We start from the raw sequence: 1232 nt of genomic DNA, 5'->3' as shown, positions 1-1232 counted from the left end.
ATTAGTCTTTTACCTGCCTTTGGATTTCTTCATTTTCTCTTTTTCTAATTTTTGGAGTTGGATTCTTAGTGCACTAATTTTCAGTCTCTCTTATTTTCCAATGCATGTGTTTGTAAGATTTCTTTATCTCATAAATTTTGATGGTAATTATATTATCATCAAGTTACAAATATTTTGAATCTTTATCATGATCATTTTAACCTGTGAATTATTCAAAAGTATGTTTTAAAATTTCCACATTTAAACGTATTTTTGAGGTTTATCTTTTCAATATTACTTTCTAATGTGTTACGTAATGGCCATATATTGTCTTTTGAATGACATTGATGCTTTGATATTCATTGAGACTTGCTTCCTCAATGAAATGTTACAAGATATATAGGAGATTATCATATAGATATATAGGAATGGCATTATCAAAAACTTCATGGCCTTAATTGTATCAAAAAGGTGAAATTAATTACAGAATAAATGCTGTAGGAGGAACCAGATTTCTTTTGTTAAGGCTTCTACAATCTAACATGCCTGGGGAATTAGTAGTCCCCTCAGAAATAGCCAAAAACAAAGGAATATCACAAACAACACATCCTGCTAATGAAATATGCTGTCTTCTTTTTTCTTATTACTGTAGCACCTGATTCTGGTTAATCTGATATATTTCTTTCCTTTCCTTTCCTTTTCCTCCCCTTGCACCCATTCCCCGAGAATAACAACTGAAACCCTGACAAGAGTTCAGGATAGGAAATTAAGTTTCACAGGGACCATTAAAATTTATTTTTTATTTCTCTCCTGTAAGAGTTGTAAATAATCTATTAAAAAGTTTTGCCTTTTTAAAATAGAAATTTTTCCTAAATTAAGTTAAAAGAATTTATAATGATACCATTTTTAATTCAGTTTCTACCCTTGCCTCATTCACTGATATAACATTCATTCAAGGGCTGTATTCCTGACAGGTTTTATATAGTTTTTTCAACACTGTAGTAGGAAAATTTCAAACATCAAGAAAACTGAAAGAATTTTACATTGAACATCATATATGCACTAACCAGTGTCTACCATTAACATTTTACTATTAATAGATTTGCTTATCTCACATCTATGTATCCATCTATCAATCAACCCATTAAATCCATGTCATTTTTGGATGCATTTTAAAGTAAATTGTATGTGGTAGCCACTGGCCACGTGGGGCTGGTGAACACCTGGAATGTGTCTGGTCTGAACTGAGATGT

This window comes from Propithecus coquereli, unplaced genomic scaffold (assembly GCF_000956105.1).
Source record: "Propithecus coquereli isolate 6110/MARCELLA unplaced genomic scaffold, Pcoq_1.0 Scaffold130, whole genome shotgun sequence".
In the NCBI taxonomy this organism is placed as follows: domain Eukaryota; kingdom Metazoa; phylum Chordata; class Mammalia; order Primates; family Indriidae; genus Propithecus; species Propithecus coquereli.
The sequence above is the reverse complement of the archived record's forward strand: the minus strand, read 5'-3'. Positions refer to the sequence as shown.